Here is an 8,288-nt window from a genome sequence, read left to right as displayed (position 1 = left end):
CATTTTGTTTATGGCTTCCTTTGCTGAGCAAAAGCTTTTGAGTTTGATTATGTCCCATTTGTTTATTTTTATGCTTATTTTCATTGCTATGGGAGATGCATTGAAAAATATATTGCTGTGGTTTATGTCAGGGAGTGTTCTGCCTATTTTTTATTCTTTCTTTATAGTAACTGCTCTTACAATTGATCTTTAATTCACTTTGAGTTTATTTTTCTCTATGATATTATAGAATGTTCTAATTTCTTTTTTTTTTTACATGTAGTTGTCCATTTTTCCCAACATGCTTTATTAAAGAGACTGTCTTTCTTTCGTTGTATAGCCTTGCCTCCTTTGACATAGATTAATTGACCATAGGTGTGTGAGTTTGTTTCTGGGCTTTCTATCTTATTCCATTGATCTATATTTCTCCTCTGTGACAGCACTGTACTCTCTTGATGATTGTAGCTTTGTATTATAGTTTGAAGTCAGGGAGCCTGATTCTTCCAGATCCATTTTTCTTTCTTAAGATTGGTTTGGCTATTTGAGGTCCTTTATATCTCCATACAAATTTTGAGTTTTTTTTTTTTTCAATAACCATTGGTAATTTGATAGGGATTGCATTGAATCTGTATATTGCCATGGGTAGTATGGCTGTTTTGGCAATATTGATTTTTACAATACAAGAACATGGTGTATCTTTCCATCTGTTTCTGCCATATTTGATTTCTTTCATCAGTGTCTTAATAAGTAAAAGAGTACAGTTCTTTTGTCTTCTTAGGTAAGTTTATACCTATATATTTTATTCTTTCTGATGTGATGGTATTGGGGTTGGCCAAAGAGTTTCTTTGGCTTTTAAGTAAAAATAAAAGACACATTTTAATTTTCACTAAGAACTTTATTGAACAACATATTCACCATTTTGTTCCACTACCTTCTGCAGTCTGCAAGGTTGTAGTTCTTGATCCTACTATCTGCCCACTGGTGGACTTTTGGATGTCTAGGAGACTTGTTAACTTTTCTTAGTAGAAGCCTTCCTGGTAGAAGGGTCTTGTTCCTGCCTGATCGTGGGTGGGGTTGAGACTTTTCCCAATGGGGCTTATCTCTCTGATGGTCAAAGCTATTTTCTCTGGAAGACTTTAAGCTGCCTGTCTGCTGATGGATGGGGCTGTGTTCCTGACCTGTTTCTTGTTTGACCTGAGGTGTTTCAGCATTGGAGCCAACAGGCTGCTGAGTGGGGATAGGACTTGGGGAGGGAATGACAGCCTCCCGGAGGGTTCCTGCCAATGAATATTTGCTGGAAATCCCACTGCCTGTGTCTCTGTTCCTGCGATGAGCCACTGCTGCCTTGCCTTCTCTGCAGACCCTCCAATACTAGCAGGTAAGGTTAGCCCAGGCTCTTATGAAGTCACTGCTTTCTTAGCTGGATTCTGGTGCACACTAGTCCTTGTGTGCATCTTTCAAGAGTGGAGCTTCAATTTACTTCTGTAGAATTCCTGTAATTAAACCTTATTGGCCTTCAAAGCCAGATTTCCTGGAGGTTCTTCTTCCTGTTGCCAGACCCAAAGGCTGAGAACCCTGGCTTGAAGCTCAGGACTTTCACCCTTTGGGAGAACATCCATGGTATAATTATTTTCCAGTTTGTGGGTCACCCACTCAGGGAGTACAGGATTTAATTTTATCATGATTGAACCTCTCTTACCATCTTTTTGTGGCCTCTCCTTTGTCTCTGGGTGTAAGGCATCTCTCTTGGTAGTTTGCAGCCTTATTTTTTGTCAGTGGTTGTTAAGCAGTTAATTGTGATTTTAAATTTCTTTCTTTTTTTTTTTTTATGAGAAGAGATGAGATCTTGTCCTTATATTCAACCTTCTTGCCAGTGAGTCCTAATTGTGAAGCCCCACCTGCGGTTCTGCACAACTTTGGGCACTGCCTGCATCACCATCTGATCTCAGAGCAGAGCTCCTGTGTCTGCCACCAACTGCCATGAACAGATCTTACTTTTCATTGTCTCTCATTACTTCTTTGATTTCTTTTCCTGATTTTGAATCAATGCAACTGATGCAATGTCAAAAGAATCAAATGTTTTCCATCCAAATTAGTTCTTGAAATTTCTTCTAATAATCAAGAATCCCCAGTTTTCTGTCTTATTCATAGTGACATTGATAGAACAGCTTCATGACCTGACTCCACCTCCTGACTCCCAAACAGAGAATATTAGCAATGCAGTTTTATTTTCATCCAAAGATGTTCCTGACAATGAATAATGTCAACTTCATTGAAAATGATAATGCACTTATTTAAATGTAGGAAGTAAAGTGACTGAAAATGATTACCCTTTAATTAAAGTTTAACATCTAGTGACAAATTTGATGGGAATCAATACAATAGAACAGTCTTTCTTGATTTAGTTATCCCACTTTGCTGCAATTATATTGCATTTATAACCTTGCCTGTTTATATACTGTTAAGATTGTGTAGGAGAGTTTTGCCTGAATCCAAATGAGGATTTTTTTATTTGCAATTTCCATTTTTAAGACCTTTGCATCAGCACATGGCTCATAATGCCCTGATCTAGGAGTAATAGTTTTATCATAGAAGAAATTCTCTGAGTAAATATTAAGAAATATACCTATAGCTACCTCTGGTAAGGCATAAGTGAATTAAATGAAATATACTATAATAACCTAGTCAGCACACTATAATTTAAAACAGAAAATGAACAATAAATGCTTATGATCAAGATGAAACTAGAGAATAAAAAATATATATTATTCTTGGTTGATAGTTTTATGCCTTTCTATTTTCCATTTAATGAAATCTGAAACATGCAACTACCTTTAAAAATATTCAAGATAAAACTAGATTTGCATAACCAGTCATGACAAATAGGAAAACTATATGCATTCTTGATTATTCTTTAATTCAAGTTACATAAAAATATATTATAATTAAAACATGCAGAAAAATAATTTTTTAAGCTACTGCAAATAAAATAAAAGCCAAAATTAATCTAGTGGTTGCATATGCTAAATGAACCTGTACATTAACTCCTAATTAATAGAATGGAATAGGCAAGTTTTAAATCAAAATTTGAATGCTTTTTTGTGCAGTAATATGCTAATGGGAAGCATACATCCTTATTTGGTGGCTATATTATGAGAAATTAAGCCCCATTCTTTTTCTTTATAGGATTAGAATAATGGTACCCATGATCAGACAAATTTCATTCCAAATCCCTATTTCAGCCATTTAGTTTAACTTACATTAAGACAATGATCAAGACAATCAAATTAGGAAGTCTGTGGATCAGCTGTCTCTTGATTGTCTTCTCAGTCAAGGAAATTACAGTGACTTAAAAGAAAGATAAAAGTATCAAAACAAAATTAACCCTGGAATGTCAATCCATTGTCTTATTACAAGGTCACTATTCAGTTCAGCTCAGTTCAGTCACTCAGTCATGTCTAACTCTTTGCAACCCCATGGACCTCCCTGTCCGTCACCAAATCCCAGAGTGTACTCAAACTCCTGTCCATTGAGTCGGTGATGTTATTCAACCATCTCATACTCTATCATCCCCTTCTCCTCCCACCTTCAATCTTTCCCAGCATCAGGGTCTTTTCCAAAGAGTCAGTTATTTGCATCAGGTGGCCAGATTATTGGAGTTTCATTTTCAGCATCAGTCTTTCCAATGTATATTCAGGCCTGATTTCCTTTAGGATGGACTGATAGGATATTGAAGGGACTCTCAAGAGTCTTCTCCAATACCACAGTTCAAAAGCATCAATTCTTCGGCACTCAGCTTTCTAAATAGTCCAACTCTCACATCCATACATGACCACTGGTAAAACCATAACTTTGACTAGACGGACCTTTGTTGGCAATGTCTCTGCTTTTTAATAAACTGTCTAGTTGTTATTCCAAAGTGCAAGCATCATTTAATTTCATGGCTGCAGTCACCATCTGCAGTGATTTTGGAGCCCAAGAAAATAAAGTCTGTCACTGTTTCCACTGTTTCCCCATCTATTTGACATGAAGTGATCGGACCAGATGCCGTGATTTTAGTTTTCTTAATGTTGAGTTTTAAGCCAACTTTTTCACTCTCCTCTTTCACTTTAATCAACAGGTTTTTAGTTCTTCACTTTCTGCCATAAGGGTGGTGTCATCTTTGTATCCGAGGTTATTGATAGTTCTCCCAGCAATCTTGATTCCAGCTTGTGCTTTATCCAGTCCAGCATATGTACTCTGCATATAAGTTAAGTAAGCAGGGTTACAATATACAGACTTGACGTACTCCTTTCCCTATTATTAGGGTTGCTGTTTAACAATTTCTTCCTTTTTTTAGTTTTATTTTTTTTTAATTTACTCAAATAATATTCTTCTGAAAAGTTTTATTTTAAATAAGTTGTCTAAAGCCACATAATATTTAGCTCTTTTAATATATTTTTAAGAAGCATTGGATTTGCATTATAATTTTCCAATTGATATAAACTAAACATGTTGACAACACATGTTTATTCTGCTAGATAAAGCACAAAGAAAAGTTTACACACATACCTTCAGAAATAGCATTTAAAATTTTTTGCTAAGTATTTTCCCCCATTTGGGGGCATTAGAGGTTTTTTCTTCCTAATACAATTTTTTGATTTGAAAGGAATACAAATTTCACATCCATTCTGAGTTCAGTGACTTTTCCACTCTTCTGGAGACTTTTCAGATTCTGCATGTCCCCAACCCCAAACAATCTTCTGAAGTTTGGCAGAAGAACTTCAGCATTCTGCATAGAATTTCAGCTACTCTGATTCTTTTTTTTTTTTTTTTGAGGAGTCATCTTTATCTTCTAGTCCATCCAGAACAGAAATGGGTTGACTAGAAGATAGTAGTTCTGCACGAGTAAATAGGGAATGCACCAGTGCAAAACTACTTACAATTTGATAGGTTTTAACAACCCATTTACTTGAGAATCTAGACACATATTCTTCCATTTTATCAATATAAACAGAATATTTTGTTTTCACTGTCCTGTCTCTTCTGAATTAATTCTTATAGTTTTTAGGTTATTTTACTGCTTTTGCCATTTAAAAATTGCCTGGCTTGAATGATTTTAAGAGTTTTGTTGTTGTTTAGTTGCTAAGGTATGTTTGACTCTTTTGTGACCCCATGGACTGTAGCTGCCAGGCTCCTCTGTTCATGGAATTTTCTAAGCAAGAAAACCAGAGTGGGTTGTCATTTCCTTCTCTGGGGAATCTTCCCAACCCAGGGATTGAGCTTGGGTCTCCTGGATTCTTTACAACTGAGCCACCTGGGAAGCCCCATTTTTAAGAACTACCCACCTGCATACTTATCAGTATGATTTGAAAAGTTAAGTCTTACTTATGTGTCAATTTTTATAATTAAAGTTATTGCAAATGTATTTTTAAAATTTTCCTAGTGCTATAAACAGATATTCTAAGAGACAGATGATATTAATACAATAATTATTAGACAGTTTAATCACATATAATTTATTTCATTGTGAGCTAATCCAAAGTAATATTTTGGGGTTTCTCAACTCTGATTGTTCAACATGTTTAGTTTTTAACTCATTTCCCATCATTTATGTTATATTTTGCAATATTCTCTAATATATGAAAAATCCAATCCATGCTTTTTAAGTAACATTTTCAAGGGTTAAAATTTTTAACTTAATTTTCTGTATAAACTTTAAAATGTCTAGCTGAATTCAATATTATATTTGTTTTTTTTTTCTGCTTTCTTTCTTTCCTATTTTCTTCTTTCTTTCATTTTTAAGAATGTTGGTTGACTGCCTATAATACCTTACACGCTGATGTAGGCAAATGAAATACAAAGATAAAAAAATAAAAAGCTCCTGCATTCTAGGAGCCTTATTTCTAATTAAAAAAAAAAGGGGGTCAGTTGATGTAGATTATGGAGGGTCTTGAACGCCTGAAGCTTGATTGCCATGAAGGTTACTGAGTATATCAAAAACAAGAGCCTAGTATTTGAAATCTTTAGTCATTATTAGCCTTACTTCACCTGCAAGGACCTGAGCTTAAGAATCTACCTCAGTCATCCTGAGGCCACTTCCCTGTACCCATGTCACCCTCTATGCCAGTTCCAGCCACCGATTTAAATCCTCTTAAGCCTTAAGCAGAGAATGAGCACATATGAGCTTCTCTTTGGGGCTTCCCCTGTGGCTCAGCTGGTAAAGAATCTGCCTGCAGTGCGAGAGACCTGGTACCAATCCCTGGGTTGTGAAGATCTCCTGGAGAAGGGAAAGGCTACCTACCCACTCCAGTATTCTGGCCTGGAGAATTCCATGGACTGAATATAATCCATGGGGTCAAAAAGAGTTGGACATGACTGAGCGACTTTCACTTCATTTTACTTTGGCTTGAGACCAGTGAAGTGGAGCCTCTTGGAAAGTATATCCCAGCTGTGGTTGACTATACAACAGGCTTGCCCTGCTAAAGGACAGTTTTGCTTTACCAGAGCATCCAGCAAGAGATTGTAGTGATAATAACCTGAGAGAAGAGCAATGAACTCCACCGGAGAGACATTCCTGAGCTCATGGTGGGTAGGATTAGGAATAACGCTGAGTTGGATACAGCTAGAGTCAGCACCTTCCTCTCCTGAAAAGTTATCTCTGCCAAGTACCTGAAATCTCCCCACAACTCTAGCAGGTGGGGCGTCCTGAACAGTGTGTTGTTGAGTCAGCCCTGTGAGGGTTACAGCATTAGCTTCCTTGTTCAGTAATGACATCTGTTCAGATGAAGAATTTCCCTCTCACTTCAAAAACCTCAGCTCTCCATAAATAAATACATAAGCAATTAGGGGAAAAAACAAAAACAAAACAAAACATAGAAGAAAGCATACAAAAGTCTGAGACACTTAATCCACTCAACCCCTTGAGATGATATTATTATACCTATTTAACAGTCAAGCAAACTGATTCTCAGAGATATGGAAGCTAAGAATAACTAGCCTCAGGTAAGCAGGTACTGAGGGACTAGAAGTGAAAATGGCTTTCAGATATTCAAGAGTTTGCTCAAAACTGTTCTGTTAAAGTGCTCTCCCACTTAGCCCAACTCACCAGCTCCGTAATCATAGAAAGAGAAAGACTGTAGTGAAAGAGCCAAGACCAGTACTAGTGAAGAGTATTGCTAAAGGTCTAAGTGTCAGACAGCACATCTGTGGTTGTCTTTTGTACAAGCACCCTGTGAATTTTTAATATGAATCTGCTAAAAAGAGGGAGGAAAGAATTTTAAAGTAAGTCAAGACATTCAGAAGTATGTGCCTGACTGTGCTTGCTGCCTTCCAAAGCAATTTCTTTTACTGTCCAGTCAATCAATAAATGTTTAATGAGGTCTAGTACTGTACCAGATGCATTGTACTAAAGATAAATATAATGATATGAAGTACAATCTCTACCAGTTTGAGGTGAACAGTCTAAATATTTGTAAGGAATTTGCTGTTGTTTAGTTGCTAAGTTGTGTCTGACTCTTTTGAGATTCCATGGACTGTAGCCTGCCAGGCTCCTCTGTTCATGGTATTCACCAGGCAGGAATACTGGAGTGGGTTGACACGCCCTCCTCCAGGGGATTTTCCCAACCCAGGAATGGAAACCACGTCTCTTATATCTCCTACAATGGCAGGCAGATTCTTTACCACTAGCGCCACCTGGGAAGCCCTGTGTTTGGGTTGAGTTAGGCAACTTTTATTTTCAGTTGAGTCATCTAAATCAGGAGAAACTTCATCTGGAACTAAGTATATTAAAAAACACCCGGTGTTTGAACCTCATATTATGATTAGATGAGACTTTGGGGGTTAATTTCCTGCAGAAGAAAATCATTGTATTTTCATTTGGGAGAGAAATGAGTGTCTAAGACTGGAAAAACACTCTCTAATCAGGTTTTTTCTCCAGTCATCTTCTCCTTCCCCCGTAAGACTATTTTATTCCTCTCTTCGCCATGCCTTATTGTCAGGCTTGGCTATGTGTCTTTCTTCTTTTCCCCCTTGGTAGATTATACATGTGCTTTAAGTCTTGAATATGTCTCTGTAGATTGATCCAACTTTTTGTGTCTTCAGCCATCAAAAGAGGTTTGCATCTTTGACCTGAAATTCAGAATATGAAGACATAAGAAACAGGGCCAAATAAAGTCATTGCCAATTTGCAAAGTTGTGAATGAAAGATAAGTGTGATTGTAACCATAAAGTCTGTTATTACAAAAACAGCTTTCTTATAGATCACTCTGTATGATGATTTTTTTCTCCCGTATTAGTTTGTAACTTTGTGTGTGTTTGTTTTAGTTATA

This window comes from Giraffa tippelskirchi, chromosome 8, assembly GCF_054371585.1.
Source record: "Giraffa tippelskirchi isolate mGirTip1 chromosome 8, T2T-mGirTip1v1.2.pri, whole genome shotgun sequence".
Lineage (NCBI taxonomy): Eukaryota > Metazoa > Chordata > Mammalia > Artiodactyla > Giraffidae > Giraffa > Giraffa tippelskirchi.
This window is presented reverse-complemented; position numbering follows the sequence as displayed.